We start from the raw sequence: 21431 nt of genomic DNA on the forward strand, positions 1-21431 counted from the left end.
AAGAATCTGATCTGATCTGTGTTGGTGTGTTTGCCCACTGAACAATGTTCGCTGGGTAAATGGTGCACCATCTTGAAACATGATGTGCAGTTCTTTTATGACATCATGAAGTCTTGCCAAATACAGAGCTATTCTCCAGTGATCAAAAATACAGTTGTGTTGTGTTATTGTAATAAATGAATACATACACCACTGCTATTTTATTTATAATATGAGCATTTGAACTGCTCTCAAAAAATAATGGGTCACCTCAACTATCAGCTGTAACAATGAACAAACCTGTGGCCTTCCAGTCTAGAATCACTGTAACAGGTTCCCTTGTGACTGCGATTATGCTCTTAATCTCACAGAAAATGTCTATGATCTGTGCTAAATGGCTAGACCTGTATCCTTGAAATGAATGCACACAAACATACGCACTCACACACTGCAGATTGACCATTTGGCTTCCTTTCAGACATGGGAAAAGGTGTGGTATATAAAAGATTACTGGGATATACATCGATCAGGATGTTACATTGCTCCCCAGGTTCCCACACGCTGTTCAAATACACACACTCAACCATTTAAATTGAGCCAGATCCTCCCTTGGGGAGAGCTAACGGCAGACCAGATGTGGCTGTAATGCTGCCTTAATGTTGGACTCATATAGAAACGTCTATAGGAACGACCCCCTTCACTCAGAGCTCCTTCATCACCTCATCACCAGCACCAGAGCCACCGAAGTGAAACAGTCAAATTCCTTGTATGTGGATTAATTTAAGCTTCACTACAGCAAGTGTGGGCAGTCAAAGACTGAGTGCAGCAGTGTGATAGCATCGCTGCCAAACATTTGGATGCTTTATCTTTCTTAAAGTTTGGCAGTTCTGCTGTCTGGTGATAGATGTTTGTTAACATTGCTATGGAAATGTTGGACATAACAATTATTATCATAACGGGAGTCATGATGAGGGAATTTCCACTGGTGGAGAGTATATGTGTTTATGTGTGTATGTCCATGTGTGTGTGTGTGTGTGTGTGTGTGTGTGTATTTGTGGAGGAGATGCAAGCAGAGATGGGATGGGAGAGATATCTGTGTGATGATAGTGGTGGTTTGGACCTGAATCATCACACAGGTTGGTACGGCCAAGTCTCTCTCTCATTTCTCTGCCTCTTGCTCTTCCTATGATTCGCTTTCACTCTATTTCCCTCTCTCCTCGTGCTTTTATCTTATAGGAAAATATTGTTTTTCTCCCCATTACCTACCAGATACTTTGCATTTAGAACAGCTAATATAAAAGCTTACATGAAAATAAATGAAATGCTTACAATGAAAATAAAGATTGAGTACCTGATTAAACTGAGTAAACCGGAGTCCTTCAGTAACAGTTTGTATGAATGGTGGACGAAGATACCGATCAGATAATTCAAAATTAGATTAAACGGTTGTGTCTGGTGTTGAGGTGTGTGTTTATGCATGTAAATATGTGTGTAACTTGAAGAATGATGTAGCCAATTCCAGAAACGCATGTGTCCAGGCCTGTCACGAGTTTGATGTACTGTGGGCTTAACTGTTTCTGTTTCAGATCAGTCAGTGAAAAAGTGCAACAAAACTGACGTCTGCTACAGTAAGGACGTTCTCTAAGAAGACTGTGGATCAGTTGCAGCACATTCAGAAAGCTGCAGTCACAACTCTGATGAGGAAAAATAGAAGCATGTTGCACTTGTCACCTGTCACCTGCATACATGACTTTAATGCATTTCTGTAGAAAAATAATGGGTATGTACCCCAGCAGAAACAATTCATATTCCACAGTTTCATATTTTTGTTTTATCTATATTTTCTTTTAACAAAAATTAAGTGAATTGGTTGATTTATGTGTCTCATTTGATTTTCACTTCAACACTACACAGAGAGGTAAAGATAACAAGAGCACATATGCAGGGAAATGTGTGTGAAATAGTGATAGTACTGAGGAAATGTGTTGTTTACACTGAGTGGAGAGAACAAAATGGAGATTGTAGCTCATTTCTTTTATTTTTGCTGCTGTTTGAGTGCTGCAGTACTGATTACTACAGAACTGCGGAATGGTGCAATTTTAGTTGTTAAAGTTCCAATCTGTCAGTGTTACAACAGTTTTATCTGTGCATCAGGAGGGAATATTAAAAATAAATGCACCTAAACATTACATTTACTCTGAAAATGTTAGGTATGTAAGAACCTGATGTTGTGTACTTAACATGAGTTTGTGGTTTAAGCCATAATTTAGGGTTACGACTTTATGTCAGTGTTGTATAATTTATGGCCATAAACAATTAAAACATTGGGACTGACAGTAATGTCATGTGTTGTCATACAGGTCAGGTTTTTGGACCTTGCACTTTTACAATCTTGAACCTACACCCTTGATTTGATCTCTTTGATCTGAACCTAGTTACTGATTTACTATTCATTTCATTTCCCTATGACCATAATCAGGCTGCAAGGGTTACAGTTAACTAATGGAACCTAATGCTAGTTAAATCTAGCAGACACCATATTGATATTGCCAAAATGTCTTTTGCCATCCATTATTCAAAGTTTCAATTTGCATTAAAAAAAAAAGAAGAAGAAAAACGAACTCTGCTCCAGGCAGGCGACATAAACATCACTGAAGCTTCCACTGAAGAGACAAAATAACAGTAGCAGATTTAAAAAAAAAAAAAAATGTCATCTGAGGCGTGATGAGGAGACAGTAACCTTCCACAAATTGTTAAATGAAACAAACAGAAATGCTATATCTCTATCATGTTTTCACTCCACTTTAACATTTTCTGCTGTTTCCACTTCTCTGCAATGGTTTAATGATGAATGAATGGTTTAATGGCTGCTTCTGCTTATATGCACAAAACTCCTTATATTCCCATCTTAGTAGTGGGTGGTGTCTTCTGCTGATTTTGAGGATAAAATTTGCATTACATTTGGATGGAAACTTGACTAAAGTGAAGAAAAAGAAAACATCCATAACTGGTAATCACAGTCTACCAGCTGTAATGCCACTGTAAGATATTTTAGTATGTATTTTAGTACAGTCCCACAGGGAAATGAAGCCAAAACCATAATACTGTTAATCAACTTAAAACATAATGAGGTTTCATGAATTCAGTCATACAGGCCATAGCTTTTTGCAATATGTCAAAACTTATGACAGCTCCAAGATATTAATCATAGCTTGCTTTTGGCAATCTGGCAGCACCCTCAAGCAGTGAGGGTAACTGGTATAACTGTATTTACCTCTTTATTCTTTATCCAGTTTCAACTGTTGATGACTATTGACTGAACAAATTGTGCAACAGTCCATTACATATTTTTGACTGAACGTGAGATCCTGTTTCTCATGCATCAAGCCAGGACTTTGTGTATCCTACTGTGAAGTGCTATTTGCCAATATGTCATCATTGATGTAACAACTAACAAAATCCTTAATATTTATTGTACTCTGTGATTTAAAGCGGCTCTGATTCTGTTCCTGATCTAATGGGTCGAAGCTGTAGACAGCTTTTGCCAAACATTTCTGAGAGCTGGTTCCAAAACAAACCCTAGCAGACGTTGGGGTGAGTCTGTCACTCTTGTGAAATCAAACCCATTAACCTCCTCTTATTCCTCCTCCTCCTCCTTTACAGTAAATGTTGAAGAGTAAATACACCACAAAGAGGGAGTGAAGGCAAACAGAGAGCCTGGACTCTTGCTCCGGTCACTCCCTCCTTTCATTCACAATCTCTCTCTTCGCTCTTTCTCTAACCCTTTTCTAGATTATGACTACGTATTGTACACTGTATACACTACTAATACAGGGGAAAGTCCAACTGCAATTGACATTATCTTGAGCACTAAATAGTTTGTTGTAAGAGTTAAATTCCAACATTAGTTGTTGTCTCTTTCTGCGATTTGAGCACGCCACATTCTTTGTGACTCTGTATGTTACTCTGTGGCACGATTCCATGATTCATGTCACCAAAAGACTCCTATTCACTTGAGTGGAAATTGTTTGCTGAGATCATAAGCCAAAAACATCCTTTAATTTTGGGTTTGCTTCTGCTGCTCATTAGTGTTTCCCTCGCCAGCTCCATCCACTCATACCCACTCAGGCCAGCCTCAGACTGTACACTGGGATGACGTCACACAGATGAAAAATAGCTTTTATAAATTGGTTTTAAGAATTCATGATGCAAAATGTAATAAGTGATCTTGTGAGAGGTGTCCTGTCAGTGTTTTTAGAGATGTCTCTATACTGGTGGTCTGTGGGGGAAAATGCTTTTTTGGCTGTTGCAGTACTTTGAGTAACCACTAGGGACAAACTGGCAGCACGTGCAAGTGGCAGTGCCATATCTGTTTGTCTTTATACTGCATATTCATCCGTTTGGATCCAGGAAAAGGAGCGGAAGCTAGTTGGCGTAGCTTGCTAATTTCCTGTCTCTGAGTGGAATAAAAACTGACATCGTAAACAGTACAAAGCACTCGTGGAGAAAAAAAAAAAACTTGTATCAACATTCGCAGGCTAAACAGGGCTGTGACCTGCTCTAATCAGTCACACACCATGGAAATTGACAACACATCTCCTAACAATACAATTTCTCAGATGTTAGTCACCCTCTGCGCAGGAAATGTCTTATTTGTAAAACGGAGAAATATGCCGTACTGTCATCACAATTCATATTTATTAATACTTTTCAATTGACTGTATGTATGTACAAAAACTGTGAATACACAAAAACGTAACCCTAACAAACACACAGTGGGAACAACAGCCAACATACTCCAACCTTTTTTTCCCCTTATTTTTCTACCTGATTAAACACTGAATTAAAAGGCCTTCATGTTCCTGCCTCAGCCTTGGCACACACTGCCTGGCTACATCCTGGGAAAAAATCATCATGTATGGGACTTACACAATTTCCATGTTGAAATCCAATGGAACAATATTGATGTTTTAAAAAGTCTGTATTTCCACCCCCCTCATACACACTCTCTCTCTCTCACACACTCACACACATATACCCACACATACACTCTGGGACAAGGAGTTCATTGAAGGAAGAAAATACAGCTAAGCTCTCTTGATTGCTGGAGCGGCCTTTTCCTCCAACTCCTGTGGGTCACCTGCTGCTTCCCCACACCACCACCTCCACCGCAGCCACCAGCTCCCTCCCTCTCCTCCCTACTCTACAATTTCTCTTTTTCTTTCTTTACATTGTTTACTGACAGCGGGCCAAGAATGTGTTAATCCACTGAGCATGCCAGCAGATTAATTTTTCTTTGATCAGGACGGCGGTATCTAACGCTTGAAATATTTAAACCCAATCAGCAGTGATCAATTAGCAGAACAATAGCTCCAGGGTCAGAGTTGAGGAGCAAGAAGTGCCCCCTCATCTCCCTCTCCTCCTTCTTCTCCTACTTCTTCTTCTTGTGTTATTTTTTCTGTCTGCTGATGATGACCCCCTGGCCAGCAATCAGGGCAGCGCAGGAAGGATTAGACGGACATTAACAATGATTAATGGGAAAAATAACAAGGCAGCTAAACAAAGGCTCCACTTCCATGGCATCTTGCAGCCGCTTTGAAGAGGGTTTCTCTTTCTTGATCTCCTTGCGCACGCTGCATACAAACGCGCGCACGTACACTCACAAATGAATGTGTGCAAATATGAACAGATGTACACACAGATACGCACACACGCAAACACACTCCCTTGCACAAAACACACACGATTCCATCTGTGGGCTGCCTTTCACTCCGAGCGAGGACCTATAAATCAAAGCCCGAAGAAAGAGAAGGAGTCTGAGGCTTGTGTTTGCAATATAAAGGAGCAGAGTGTGTGTGCATGCGTGCATGCATGTGTGTGTGTGTTTGTGAGAGATTTAAGGGAAACTGTAGGGCCATAAACCCCCTGGGCTGAAAGAGAACAAAGGGCAGACATTCATTAATCTCTTTGTGCAGGCCTCTATTCTCTCCACTCCACTGGAGTACAGTCAGCCACACACACACACACACACCACTGTTGCACCATTTCTTATATGTAACAACCTGCCTCTTCAGTGTGTGTGTGCGATCTTAAATCAGCCCCATATGGAAACACTGCAACTTGAAAAATGCATCGATACCGATTATGCATTTTTCCTTCATTGATGTGGACGTACATAAATAAATTATTTTTGTGTGTGTGTGTCCTGGTTGGTTGTAGGGTGCTTCAGATGGAGCTGGTGCTGCAGTTGGGCCAGGAAGGCAGGATGTTCCCATGCTATGGAGTGTCAGACAGCTGGCTGGCCTGCAGCCAAGCCAAACCTGTGGCGGCTGGAAGGAGAGCAGCCCAGCACCGAGATCCAGTTACCATTTCCTCAATCACCGAGCGAGAGAGAAGGAGACCTGATGAGCAGTCTTTCCTGTCTACACAGAGATGATAAAATGATAGATTTGGGAGCATAGGCTCGGCTGTGGGCAGACACCCCGCGCCAACTAAAGATGAAAGCTGCATTTCAAATTTCACTCGGAAAGATAAACTGCCAATTCTCTTGTTTCGTCTTCTCCTTGTCCTCCCATCATGCCCGTCAACCTCTGCCCCCATGGAAAAGGAGGGAGAAGTAAAAGAGGAGGGGCATGTGTGTCTGTGTTTATGTGTGTGTGTGTGTGTGTATGTGTGTACCCCATATGGAAGCCATTCTCCTGTCCCTGCTCTATTCACTGCTGGGAATGTTTGGACATTTTCTGGAGATGAGCACTGTGATGTCACACATGGGCACAGTACTGCTGTGTCAGGAAAGAGGAGGAGAAAGCAAAAACCAGGAGAAGGGGGGGTGGCGATGGCGGTTGGCGGAGGAGGAGGTGGGGAGCAAATTGCTGAGCCGCCAGTTTTTTCTCACCACACTGTAAATTAGCATGCTGGTTCCTTGATGGAAAACATTCGGGGGGCAACACCGAGGGGCCTCCTGAGATCGAAGAAATGTGAGAGAGCTGTGTTCTGCCGAACTCTGGGGGGGGGGGGGGGACTTTGGGTTTTGGTGTCTTTTCAATTAAAAAGGCCACAAACAAAACATCTCAACATCAGGACGAGTACCAGCTGAGGAGCGAGAGCAGATGAGTCCTGCTCTCAAACAGCAGAGGCTGCTTCTAATAAAGTCTCTACACACTCCCCCCTTACGGAAAAATCAGTGGCGGTACAAACAGCCTGGCCTCACACTCCATTGGAGATAATTAAGTAAAAATAGAAGTGCAATTTCCACTGGTTAATATTCCAGAGCTGCGGTGTTGTCCCACTGACTGTCTCTTGAAGTGGGACATGCTGCAATCTTCACTCACTCTCTCAGGGCTTTATTCATCCATGCAGTCTCTCTGCTTTATCAGGAGACAGACTTACAGGCCTCACCTGCTGATTATTTTCATTCGAAAATGTATACACACCAACTCCAACACTATGGAACACTATTGATCACATCTCTTTAAAGGCTGAAAAGAGGTGAGCTGTATTTATGAATGAGCTTTAGCTGGAGGAGAGACCTGAGCATTTCTAAAAAACTTCTGTCTCCACAAAGCTGACGTGCTCTGTAGCCGCGTGTTATGCTGCCAGCTGCTGTTCAAAAATCAACTGAATTGAAGAAATTGTCCAGTTCTTTTTGATATGAGTTTCCAGCGTTTTCAGTAATATATCAAATTAAGCTTTGGACTGGTCTGGATTTTGACTGTGGTTGAAATTTTTTAGTCTCTTGTTTTGTATTACAGAATGAAAGAAATGCAAATAAAATATGGACTGAGTGTGCAGACAGAGAGACCTAGAACAGGTCTTTCCACATCCAGTCCATGTTCCAGTTTGAGGAGGTTCCAGATTTTGCTCAGCAAATGACTCCAGATAATTAGGTAAACCTGGTCTGTAGGAACTAGCCACAGTCAGTATTTGAAACCAGCACTTAAGGCTCAGTCACACCAGAGGAGTGATACAGCGAAGTTCATCCACACATCATCACAAAACAGGCAGTGTTATAAACTTGGTTATGTAGGGAGTACTGTACTACCTGTACATAGATTTCACTATTTTGGACTGTCCAGTTCTCAAGGTTCAAGGTTCACACACTCTGAAGTCAAAATTGACATGAAAGATTCTCATGGATTTATTTCAGCCCTGTGTGTGAATCCAGCAACCACAGCATGAAACCAGGAAACTTTGCCATTACAAATATTGGTGTGACAGAGCCTTTAGACAAACCCATGCCAGGGGGCGGCTGTGGCGGTAGAGCAGTCGCCCCACCAGAAGGTCGGTGGTTCAATTCCTGGCTCCTCCAGTCCGCATGCCGAAGTATCCTTGGACAAGATACTGAACCTCAAGTTGCCTCTGATGTTTGTCATCGGTGTGCGAATGTGTGTGTCTGTGCTAGAAAGAACTATTATTTAGAGGTGCTGTATGAATGTGTGTGTGAATAGGGTGAATGTGACCTGTAGTGTGAAGCGCTTTGAGTGGTCGAAAAGACTAGAAACACAGTACAGTCCATTTAAAGTTACTAATAATCCAGGTATGCAAGACTCATGCAAATGAGCAGACTGGTAACAAATTAAAGGAAAAACCTGAAAGATGAGTGAGAAACAGGATGACAGCGCCCCTTAGGGTACGAAGGGTCACTGAATGTTTTGGTGGTATGAAAATGATATGAATCATTATCCTATGGCCTTCACAGTCACCAGGTCTCAACCCAATTTTATACCAACGTGTTAGACAGTGCTCTCCACCACCATCATCAAAACACCAAGTAAGGGAATGTCTCTGGGAGGAATGGTGTTCCCTCCAGTAGAGGGACTTGTAGAATCAATGGTGAAGCTGTCCTAATAGTTCATGTGGTAAGATAAGATTCCATAGTGGTGAAAAAATGTTTGACAATGTAATAATTTACCAGGAACCGACACAAAAACTAACTAAAGGACCATTACTAGTTTGTTCTGTCTGTTTTCAAACATGATCTTCCATTCATTGGTCACGGGTGAAAGCTCTGTTTAAAGCTAGTTAGTGAACCTTGATTAAATTTGTAAAATTTGTCAAACTACTCTTTCTAGAGTCAAGGATAAACTTCATTGCTCAATTGTCTGTCTTCTCTATAGATATTATGTTAAAAGAATAAATATATATGTTTAAAAAATTGTGTTTAATGGTAGGCCAATATTGAGCTGATACATATCAGAATGAATTTGCTATGCGCATATAGCACATACTCATGTCCCTGCCCTCCTCCTTCTTAAGACTGTGGAGAGACCTGACCGTATGCTCTCAGGTTCTGAATTTGGACAGACAGGAGGAGAATGGTGTAAAAAAAAAACACACACACACACACACACACACACACACACACAGAAAAAAGAGTAAAAAAGAGGCCAGTCTTTATGAGGCTCTACTGTATTAGCTGTGGCACAAACTGGAATCGTGGGGGTGGAGGTTTGGTGGGGTTTTCTGTCACACACACCTAAATTTAAGCCATTCCCAGAGGCCAGGCCAAACAAAGCCTCAGGAAAAAGGCCCCAGCTCTTGTGCGGTGAGCCGGTGCAGCACTGCTAGTCTGAAAAACAACAGGAAACACATGTGGAGGGTTTGATACAGGGAGGGACGGCGGGCCCGCAGAGCAACCAGGAATCAGGATCCCAGGACTGAGACCCAACCTGACCCGACCGGTTCCCACTGACACTTCCTTATCCGCTACATTAGGGCAAAGGTCGGAGGCAGTGGGACAGGCCAGGGAGATATCAGTGCTGAGCTCAGCTACAGGAAGCAGGCTGGGCAGAGAGAGAAGGATGGAAGAAGTGAGAGGAAGGGATGATGGATGTTTTTGTCCTATCTATGGCAAGGCCCTTCTGTGACATTGTCATGCTTACATAACAGATAAACACTGCCTTACCGCTTAGTGCTCTTGCACAGCTATTCCTGCTTTATAGATCAAAACAGTACATTAATATATCTTGATATTTATATACAAAGATAACAGTTATACCAGCCAGCTGGAATTAAAGAGCAACACCTGTGTCTCATATTGAGGTGGACAAGGATCATTCAGTGATGTTTGTTTTAGGAACAAGGCCTCATTTTTAGAGAGCGGGATTACTGAATGACTTGAACAGAGGCTGAAATGGGGTGTCAGTTGAGATGTGTACAAAGCCTTGTCTTCCTCAAGCTCACACACAAGAGACAGATCACTACGCTCCAAACACTCCTCCTCCTCCTCCTCATCATCATCATCATCATCATCATCATCATCATCCTCACTGTCATCGTCTTCTCTCATCTGTATCTTTGGTGTTCTTTGTCATTCATCAGCAAATCGGACAGAAAGCAGGGCAGAGTTTAGTCTGTGTTTGGGAAATGGTAATCTCCTTTTCCAATCTATTCCAGCCTAACATCACACAGCCAATGTCAGTGTTTAGTGGTTGGAGCAGGCCAAGAGCTTAGTGGGTGGAAGTGATATCAGTTTCTAAATCTGACAAACATGCACTAGGAGAGCTGTGAATACAGTGTTTGTCCCTCATTTGTTTTCTGCACACTCCCCAGTTCTTTACATTGGACATTTGTCATACATTTTACATCCTATGTATGTGCTCATATCATCCACATTTTGTTTCAACATATTGGACCAAGCACATGGGAACTTATTTTTCAACATGCTGTTGCTCCCATGTGATGTTTTAATGCTAACAAACGTACAGTGAAAATGTTAATATGTCAATAAATGCTCCAACCTAAACAACCATACAGGTCTAGTGCAGCCACAGGATCGTGCCATTCATAGGAAGTGTAACAGAGCTTATTATCTTTGTTTGGTTTGCCACAAAAACTTGGTTAAATTTCTACACAAAAACTATTGGTTAGATTTAGGAAGGGACTGTGGAATGGTTGTGGATCAAAGTCTCCTGTGCAAAAGTCCTGTTTTGTTGACCCATCCATCATGCATGCTAACATTTGCTTATTAGCACTTAATAAATAAGTTAAAGCTGATCAGATTTGTCATTAGTTTTGATGATATTTGGTACAAAACCAAAGTACTGGACAAACTGAGACACTGACCTGATGATGGCACCGAATGAAAAGTTAAGGGAGACAAAGGTTATTATAATTTATCTTGAGGGGAACATGACTATTTGTACCACACGAGGTAAACCATTCAACAGCTAGTGACATATTTTAGTCTGGACTAAAGTAGTGGACTAACCAACATGTCTTCTCTGAAGCCACACTGCTAACATGACCAAAAATGTTGATGCACTCATCTGGCTTTCCCTTTAGTTATTACTGTGCAGCAGCAGTGAGCAGTTTTTTTGCCTTCAGGCCACTTTGGAGGCTGCCCTAATTGGTGAAGCTTGTTGGTTCTGTATGCAGCCTCACTAAAAGACACTACTCATGATTCAAAGAACTACTCACACATCTAAATGCATTCAAGAGGCATTGCAGATGTACTGAAATCTGACTGCTCCAACTGTGAGACACATTCTAACCAGATGTTTAAAAGGTGTAAATGCAGCCATCTCTCCAACATACAAAGCTTTACTCCTCTCACTGTAACTACATCAGTAAAAGCTCTGTGGAAATAGCTTCTACCAGGTCTGTCCATGTGGTAACAACAGCTGCAGTTAACCTGAGGTCAGCCATTGTTCTTCCTGACGGGAAAAGGCAGCTTCAGTGATTCCAACATATATTATCATAGAGAAGGTTTTACAGATCAATTCAAAGACTGAATGCTGTGAGATAGCATTGATTTATAGTAGAGTTAGAGCCCCTGAAGATGAGCCAAACTATGTCTTGCTCATGGTCATTCATAAACACGTTCATCCATGTGTTTCTACACAACTGACTATTAAACTGCCTTAGTGCACACATATTTCTTCTTCAGGAGCATTTCCACAACTCTCTGAAGTGGAGTCGAGCTGTCCCCCATTTGCATGTAGTCTGGGAAAACCAAGACAGATTGCAGTCAGATTTGTGATGTGGCCAGCTTAGATGGATGTGCCTGAGCGTAACATCCATCCATTAGCTGTACTGCTGATCCTTTGAGGGGTCACAGCCAGCTAACATTGGAGGAAATCCACATGAGTATGGGAAGAACCTGCAAACTCCATACTCGGAGATTCAAAACAAGAACCCTCTTGCTGTGAGGTTAAAGTGTGCTAACCACTGCACCACTGTGCCACGATGTCTAACTTAGAGATGTTACACTTTACCACCTTTACCTGAGGTCTGAACCAAATCTATACAGCTGCAATTCACTGACATTTTTGACATGGAGCTGTCAGGCAGTGGCTCATATTATTAAATACACTATATATACTGCATTCCCTTCTCCCTTCTATGAATCACACTATGTTACCACTGCAACCACCCAGTTTCTGCACTGGATAATTAAAGTTTCAACTCATCCTAAAAACAACCACTATTTCTCTCCACACTGCGCTGTTTGCACATTTAAGTTATCCTGCATAAATTTTTGTGTTGTATGTGTTGACAGAATCACACACCAGAGCCTTGTGCAGCTCTCCTCGTGAGTAAAGCTTTTATTTCCCAGAGATTACCGTATCGTCTCCTGTCAGAACACGACGTTACAATTCTGCACTGCATCCAGAGTCAACATCAGGAGAGCCAGAGAGGCAGTCTAAGTAGGTGTTTCGCAGGTGTGAGCCCAGCATGGGATGGTGAAAGACAAAGAATAGAATCCAGCAACACAAAGTAACACGTAAAACATGCACATGTACCTACAAGCTTTCCCATGTCAATTGACATGGGAAGGTGATTCATGGAGTATTGTATATTGAAAAAAAATCAATCAGTTATGTGCATGTTTAAACTGTGGGATTGAGGTGTGACTTTTATTTCTTCTTCTTTCTGTCTTCATTCAGCACAGAGCTCAGAGGCAAAGCTATTCTGATGGTAATGAAAATAAATACAGGCCTTGGGAATCCATGTCCATTCCAAGAGCCATTCATCTATGAAGCAACCTCATTCTTATATAAGAGTCCCTATTTGAATTCGGTTCACATCACAGTTTATTTAACTTGATTTCCCTAAATAGGGTCCTGATTAGGTTGCATAAGACCTCTGGATCCTCAGTGGAAAAGAGGAGGGGGCGATAGGACAAGTAGAAGAGGGAACAAGGGATTAGAAAGAGAAAAAGAGGGTGAAAGAATAATGAGAGGGGTGCTTTAAGTTCAAGTTTCAACTTTATTTGTCCGAGTGGGGAACTTATCCGGCAAACAGAGCTTACACTAACATTACATAAATAAGTGAGACAGTTGCCAATGCAAGGTGCTGAAAACAAGTGATATAAGACGGTGGTGATGAAGATCATCATCATCACCAGAATCACCTTCCCACTCGTTGGACATTAAAACTCTGAAAAGTGAAAGAAATAAAAGAGTTTGTCTCAGCAGTAAAGTAGTGATAACCATAGAACTGTGCATTTAACGCACTGTAAAAAGCAGCGAGAGAGGAGAGGAGAGATACAAACACCTGAGAGAGGTGAGCTGAAGATGAATACCGATACTTTTCTGTAAGAATATGATTGACAGTGAATGATAACTCTCACGCCTTAAGGATTTTGGATTGGTATTTGTCTGCATCTATTTCAGTGCATGGTTGTAAAAACAAAGTGAACCTGAGTGGACCGGCCCAACCTCACAGTCCCAACCTAATGCAGCCATAAGACTCATGGTAATTGAATATCCTACACTTAAAACTACCTGTGCCAGGACACTACTTTTCAACCAGTCTCATTCCAGAGTCTCGGTCAAAGACCATTGACCATTTAACACTAAGTGGATCAACAGTAAGATTTGGTGGAAATGCTCTTCTCATTAAGAATGCTCAAAGCAGGAAAAATGATTTGTTTTCTTTGCACATATCAGTTTCAGGGCATCAGCAAATGCAGAGCATCCATCCAGTACTAATGCTCCCTTTTTCTTAAATGTTAGCTGTCAATCACCCACTGTGACCAAACAAATACAATTAATAGAAGAAACACAGAATTTTGTAATGATATTAACAAAGAAAATGTATTTGGCCAAAACCCAATCCACATAACAAATTTTCCCTTAATAAACATGAAATGTTACGGGACAAGCTCTCCCTGCTGAGCATGCCTGACTCCATCTGGAGGTGGATCACAGACTTCCTGTCGGACAGGAGGCAGCATGTGAAGCTGGGAAAACACATCTCTGACTCTCAGACCATCAGCACCGGCTCCCCTCAAGGCTGTGTTCTCTCCCCTCTACTCTTCTCCCTGTACACCAACAGCTGCACCTCCAGTCACCAGTCTGTCCTGAAGTTTGCAGACGACACCACCATCATTGGGTTCATCTCTGGTGGGGATGACTCTGCCTACAGGAGGGAGATTGATCAGCTGGTCACGTGGTGCAGTGAGAACAACCTGGAGCTTAATACCATGAAGACAGTGGCGATGGTTGTAGACTTCAGGAAGAACACAGTTTCACCCTCCCCCATCATCCTGTGTGACTCCCCAGTCGGAGTCCTTCTGCCTCCTGGGGACTATCATCACCCAGGACCTCAAGTGGGAACTAAACATCAGCTCCCTCACCAAGAAGGCCCAGCAGAGGATGTACTTCCTGCGGCAGTTGAAGAAGTCCAGCCTGCCAAGGACAATGATGGTGCACTTCCACACCTCCATCATTGAGTCATCATTTACATAGATATTACAATCTAAGTGATATTACTTAATCAGCCTACTAATTTGTACCACTATTCCTATACATTTTAGGACTTGTGGGAACAAGTGTTCAGCAAAACAAAAACAGAAATGTCATAAATGTCAAATGCAGGTCCTGTATTGTGTGAGTGTCTATGATTAAAAAAAAGAAAGAAGAAAATTGTATTCTTTGTTACATTGCTAGCCAGCAGAATTACGTCGGCCATGATTGCAAAATCATAAGTTACACTTTTGAAAAATTCCATTTTCTACAGTTGAACACAGGACAAGGAATGTAAAATGTACAAAATGTATATGAAAGGCCACATGTAGAAAACACAAAAGCTGCCAACTTACCTCTTAGAGAATCATATTACTGTAATGACATGTTTAAAAAGTTACTGGTTGCCTGTAACTCTGATAAACAAGTTCCTGTAACTCTCCAGTACCTGAAATGAGCTTTTCTCCTTTTGCATACCATTTTAGTTACAACCAAATTTCAGACAATTATATTTTGTTAAGTGTTTCAGGTTCAAAGAGCCTGTGAAGCAATAATACAGCACTCCATCAGCACTTAAATCTTTTGAAATAAAACAGCTGGATGCAAGAGTTGCACTGGACTCTTTAATGTCAGGGGAGCATGTCCAAGAATTTGGCAATATCTGACTCAGAGTACTTCTAATGGTTTTTAGAGCAGGATAATAACCCATTGTCAGCTTTCGCAAGACCATTTAGATTTTATGGATGTTGTCCTTTTGGGTATTTCATATTGCATCTGCACCTTAGTAAAATATAATATCTTAAACAAGCTTCTCATGGCAAACACTGACAGGAAATGACAAGAAACTGGAGACTCAGCGAAGGCCTTCCCATAAGTGTTCATATCACAGAATATTTTTGCAGATACTTGGCCCCAAAACCTTTGCTATCGGTACATCCAAAGTAAATTTGGAGCTGCAGCTGAGTGAAATAAAATCCAAGAATGGGTCTGATGATTTATTCAGAGTGATTTCGCACACCGCAGACACAACAACTGTTCAGTCGATAAAAAAGCACACACAAACTTCCACACAGGGTGACCTCAGGACCCTGAAGAGCATCAGTGCCACACAAAATTCCACACTGGCCTGACCGCACTCTTAACACACAGAGACAGGTGTGTGGCGGGGGGAGTGTGAGAATCCCTGTGAGTGTGACAACAACGGTGAGAGATCGCTGACACCACAGGCTTAATGTATAGTTTCCATGGTCAAGCTTTTTTCTCCCACACATCTCATCTGGTGAATAAGCCTCTGTGCGGTGCGGCGGTCCAGCCGACGGCCCATCCGGAATCCGACACGATTATCACGGGGATATTGCGGGTGGATTCCTGAGTGGCTGCTGTGACATTTCAGGATTAATCATGATGGCTGATAGCATGAGCGCCTGTTAATTGCATTATCAATGGATGATACTGTCTGCTCTGTTCGCCCACTCATATTTGAGGAATTCTCTCTTCTGCAAATGTCCCGTGGTTCCTCTGTTCATCCATCAGACTGGGGGTCAGATTACTTTTAATTTATGTCTGAGAAACTGTACCTTAGACATTCTAGTAAACATTTCAGATTTAAATTTATGATTTCTGATCACAGATCTCCTTCTAAACTGACTCCCACTCTGTTCATGATTCCTATTTGACTGTATTTTCAAAAGGTGCTGCAGTAAGTTCAGATACACTTTGGAGCCCTAATCCTCAAGGGATCACTGTGTAGGGATGGGAGGTGATGGGCAGTGAGAACTATGTGGACTATGAGATCCTTCTCTAAGCCCCAGTGATTGTGGGATAAGATGAAGGTCTGCCGAGGCGTCTTAGTGGAGTGCGAGGAAGCATGTTAAAACCAAGAAAAAACATCATCTTCTCCTCTTCTCAACATCTGCAGCCACTCACAGTTTCCATGTTCTGGCTTGATGAGCCGCAACACATGCTGGGTCTGAGTGAATACAAGCACACACGCACACACGTACACAACGAATCAGGGGTGACAGAGCTGGTGTGTGCGTCTGTGTTTGTGTACACTAGAGGCAGGGGAAAGATGTTCTTGGCCGAGGCACAATCAGGAATCAGACGTCTTTCTTTGCCAAGGACAAGTTTAACTCTATTCTGCTTATTTTTGGCAGCAGTGGCCCGAGTAAATCACAGCACTGCTTTATTGGCAATTGCTGAGAAGCTGCCACGGGCTGCAGCCCAGGTCCTATCCGCTCACTACGTCAACAAGACTCCATGCCGTTTGGGGGGCAGAGGTCACACGGCTATACAACTTCAGGCCAATGAAGGGGCAAAGAAAGAGAGGAGCAGCAGTTACAGACTGGAAAACTATTTTCTAAATGTCTGGAGAAAAATAAGACAGCTGCCCTTTTTTCTCGGTGACAGACCAAAGAGGAATGTACAGTAATACTAGACTATCATTTAAAGAGGATCCTGACAGACAGTGGAATTTTCAAATTAGTTTCTCAAGGCATTCATAGAAGCTGTCACTGCAACAACTGCTGGTGTTTGGCTTCGGGTCAAAGAATAGGAAATCCTTTTATTTGCTTTCTTGATGAAAGTTAGATGAGAAGGTTGATACAACTCTTATTTCTGCACAGTAAATATGAAGCAAAAGCCAACAAATAGTTAGTTCAGCTTAGCACAAAGACTGGAAAATGGGAAAAACAGCTAGCCTAATATTGTCCAAAGATTCAAAAATGTGCCTACTATCTCCTCTAAAGCTAATTTACACATTATATTTTGTTGCTGTTGTTGTTCAATCCTACAAAAGCCAAAAAGTAGAAAAAACATCTCACTCATAGGGTGAGTTGTGTACTAGACTATTTCTTGGACAGAAATAGTCCCAGCTGAGAAATAACCAAACTCAACTTGCCATTTTTACACTCTAAATTGTAGTTAGCAGACAGTTTTATTTTTTGGACAGAGCCAAGCTAGCTGTTTCCCCCTGTTTCCAGTCTTTATGCTAAGCTAAGCTAATCATCCTCTAAACACAACATGAGTTGTTCTGGAACATGCATCTACTACCATAAAAGTAAATGTAAGTGACAATTTGTGTGTTAGTAATGGTTCTTTTTTGAGTTATGTAGGGGAGGCAGCAAGTTGGGGTGGGAGGTGGAGGAGGGGTTGTGGGGGGTTGTTAAGGGGTTGTGGGGGGTAAAAGGGATATAACATTGTTGGTGTCTTTCCAGTGATCAGAGTATCATTACAGAGGGATTAGTCAGAGGATCATCCAGGAGGTTACACTCAAGACAGCTGTGGGGTGTAAGGTGGTCTGGTGGTCCTGGGAACCAATGGCCAGACTCACAGACACAGAGCTACACACACAGTAATGTCATTACAAGTGTGAGAAAAGCCCAATCTTGCTACCAGTTCAAAAACAGTGTTGTGTCTGGGACTGAGACATGTGGTGGGTAGGTGGAGGAGGCCATTTTGGCTTCATCTACCCTCAGTGGAGGAGTCAAGTGTCTGCAGAGTCACCACTACGATTCATGCAAAACTGTAACCAAACCTGCTCTCTGGAGAGCACTGGGCAACCACTACTTCACTGTGTGTCACTGTGTGTTTGCATGTGTGGTATGTATGTGTGTGTGATGGGGAACGTGAGAAAGTGTAGTGAAACCCCAGAGATTCAGATTTACAGACCAGAGGGGTAAAATACACAGAGCAGGCCAGACTTCACTACGCTGTGTAACATTCAAATAGAGAAGTTGCAGTGACCAGACCAGTGAGTGTGTAGTAGACATATGGGGCACTTTTGCACATTGTATGGCCTGTTGGGTGTTTGTATTTCCACTGTTGCACTTGCATTGTAATGTGTTGTAAATGTCAGGGCAATTTTTCACATGTAAGAAACACATTCCACCTATGAAAAGAACTAGAACATGATCAGATTCTGGTTTTTTTTTTCTTTTCTTTTAGTGAGAGTTAAGAGGCCCTTGGAGAGTAAACCAATAAAATCCATTTTTAGATAACCATTAAAGAAACAGTGTGTATAAGAGGGGAGGTAATTAGCTTATCTTAGCTTAAAAACTGTAAGCAAGGGGAAACAGCTAGCCTACCTCTGTTCAAAGTTAAAAAAAAAAAAAAAAAAAAAAAGTACCCCCTCTTAAGCTCACTAATTAACTCCAAGTCTTTAATGTTTCTGGCTTACTTGGTCTAAAACAAGAATCCTGTAAAAGTGTCTTCCCTTGCACTTACATGGCTACATAATTGCTATTGTGTTAACGCTAAATGTCCCAGATAAAAAAGTGGCATCCTTACGAGAGGATAATTCCTGTATAAGAAATGGAAATAAATAAACAGAACTGTTGTATTGCAGTCCAGAGCTGTATAGTCCTAGTATTGTCAGTATGATATGGAAAAATACATCAGACTGTCATTTTAACCATGTAAATTTCCCAAATACAACAAGGTGCAGGGCAGAGCCATGTTAGCTTAAACTCATACAAATTAATATGTAGCTTGCTAACGACATAACCTTTGGTCTTGTGTAGTTCAATGCTCAGTTATAACTGTAGGTTATAAGTTAGTCATTCACAGCTCACATTAGAGCAGATATATACACACTGTTACTAATTACATATGCATTCATTACATACAATTTTCCTTTTGTGAGCTGATGGCATTATTTTGTACAGGCATTACTTCTCATCCCTTGTGCTATTCAGCAGCAAGGCATTACGCTCTGAATGGCCATGGAGACACTATTTTAGGCCATTTGTATTAAAACTCTGTCCTTGAATGCAACTCAAGCATTACAGTACTTCAGGTCTTGAAGCAATAACACACACACACATACACACGTTAGATCATGAGTCTGATACACAACTGATTGAGAGGAAGGATGAATAAAAACCTTGTGTTTGACGTCACTGTGTCGGCCTTGAAAAGAGCCAAATAGGCCCCCATTCATAATCGCTAATCATAGAATGTCACTTAGCAACGGAAACAAAAACACAAGTGTCGTGGAACAAATTAGTCAGCGTGATTCAGTGAAAATTCATAACAGAGGACATGAAGCCCTGGATGGCGAAGGTTTGAGTCATGAATGTCATCATGCTGCACTGAAGAGCTTTAATAGAATGCATGGACATACACAAAGAAGTGGTCTCATTAGCATACAAAATCAATTATCACTTCACATGCTTGAATATGCATACCACACAGTTATACACACGTTCACACACACATTCTCTATATAGTGTGGAGTGTCTTTACAACTCCCTGTGGATGAAATCCCTTTATTAGCGGCCAGTAGCCCGCTGGCTGGCTTTAAACCTGGCAGCGCCTGCCCGGGACCCAGAGCAAGCAACAAGCCATCTATAAATGTGATGATTGTTGCCCTGCGTTTTCCCCTGCACTGTGTAAAATCCAGCCAATGACTTCCCTATTTCCCACCCTGGCACCAGTCTCAGCATCCCACTGGCCCCAGAATGGCTCCCGCAACAGCACCGCGAGCTCCATTCGCCTACACTTAACTATAATCTCAGCGACGTTATTGGGAATTCAATAAAAATAACAGCCGCTGAATCTTTCACCTAAATTATAGGGTTGAGTGTGGGGCAAATTCAGGAGGGGTGAGGGAGGCTGAAGGGGTACAGGGTAAGGGTCTTGATGAGTGAAAATGGGGGGGGGGGGGGGGGTGTACAAGCCGAGCTCTGAGTTATGGTCACGAACTGACCACTAATGGACCAAACTCACACTCCTCTATGATTTGTGAGGGGTGAAAGGTCGTCCCACAATTTTTGGTCCCTGCTCTGAATCCAAGAACCTCGCAACACAGCTATTTATTTTCTCCATCCTTCAGTTACTTCCTCTATCCACTAACACAACAAGCTCTCAATCTGGGATTCATGATCCCTAAAGGAGTCCCACAATGATTCATGGAGTGTGAAGACATTTATCTTAAATTCCCAGCTACACAGCTGCGTGATTAAGAACTTTTTCCGAATGATATTAGTGTTTGGAACCTTAAACCTTTTAAAATTAATTAAGTTAAAGTTCTTCAATAAGGGAATATCAGATTTGTTCTTATAAAATCACACATGTATGTTCACACCCACAGCAAAGAGCTGTGAGTCGGGCCAGGCTGATATACAGTTTTGATTTGGATCAGTGCTGGCCTTACTGACCACTGGCCACAATTAGTCTTGTTTTCATAGATTTGGTTATCATTTCTGTCAGTAATGATAACATCATACTTGTAAAGTAATTGCTGAGATCTGGAAACAACATTGTTCCAACAAGCCAGATTCAGCCAGATTATCTAAACCACTTTATTTGGAGGTAAAACTGAGAGTAAGCATGCCTAAAGAATTGGTGATAATCTGCCTGCTTGTATTTTTTGCACCATCTAAACTCCTTTTAAGCAATGTCATAATGTTCCCAGATGACAGCAATTAACTTGTTGAGCACAGTGTTGTTATTACCAGTAGGACAGAACTAAAACCAAAACTATGAAACCAAGACCTAAGTTGTAATAAAGAGTAATGGGCATTAAGAGGTTTAATTTAGAATGTTCATTTGAGGGTGTGAATCTTGTTGTAAAGGGTGTTCCACTCTGAGCAGAACTATTTTACATTAAAATAACAGCTTCAGAATCATTTGATGGGAAAACCACTTTGAGTTAAAACCAGTGTTCATCTCTGGAGCAGGAAAAGTGTTTGTTACAGGAACAGCACTTCCAGCTCTGGAAACCAGAGTAATATATACCATTCAGCCATGTTTCAGCTTCTA

The sequence above is a fragment of the Lates calcarifer genome, linkage group LG16_LG22, assembly GCF_001640805.2.
Source record: "Lates calcarifer isolate ASB-BC8 linkage group LG16_LG22, TLL_Latcal_v3, whole genome shotgun sequence".
NCBI classification, from domain to species: Eukaryota; Metazoa; Chordata; class Actinopteri; family Centropomidae; genus Lates; species Lates calcarifer.